This window comes from Tupaia chinensis, unplaced genomic scaffold (genome assembly GCF_000334495.1).
Source record: "Tupaia chinensis unplaced genomic scaffold, TupChi_1.0 Scaffold143596_1, whole genome shotgun sequence".
Lineage (NCBI taxonomy): Eukaryota > Metazoa > Chordata > Mammalia > Scandentia > Tupaiidae > Tupaia > Tupaia belangeri.
Window position 1 is genome coordinate 239584 of NW_006203442.1, and position 581 is coordinate 240164.

The window sequence follows — 581 nt, forward strand, 5'->3', positions numbered from 1 at the left end:
GGCGGGGCGGGCGGCCGGCCGCTGCACTCCTCTGCAGTGGCCGCCCTCCACCGCCCTCCTGGGCTGCCCGCACCTCAGAGAACCACCTCCTCCTTCAGGCTGGCCCCCCTCTTGAAGAAGTGCTATTTGTGGAAGGTCTGTGATGTTCCCCTAGCCCTCCTCTCCCTCAGGGTGTGGTCACCCCACAGCCCCGGGACCCAGCAGAGCCACCGTCTGCCTGAGTATTCCGAAAGGTTCGTGGAATAAAGTACGGGTTTATTTGGGTATAAAAATCGTGAAATCTACGCATAACTTTTCCATAATACTCATTTCCTGTGAAGTTCTCAAAGATCTCTGGGTGAAGGGTCCCAGCTGAAGCACACGCTAATCCCCCCACACCTGTCTGCATCGGCCTCCCCCACACCTGCCTGTCCTGGCACACCCCATTAGCCCTAGTGCAGCTGCAGAGCCCCTCGGCCAGGGAGCCGCCCTGTGAGAGGCTAGTCCCACCCAGGGGCACCCAGCAGGACCCCCTCACTACATACTGGGCCTCCTGTCCTAAGCCCCGAGACCTCCCCCATGTTGATGCCAGAGGTCTGAGA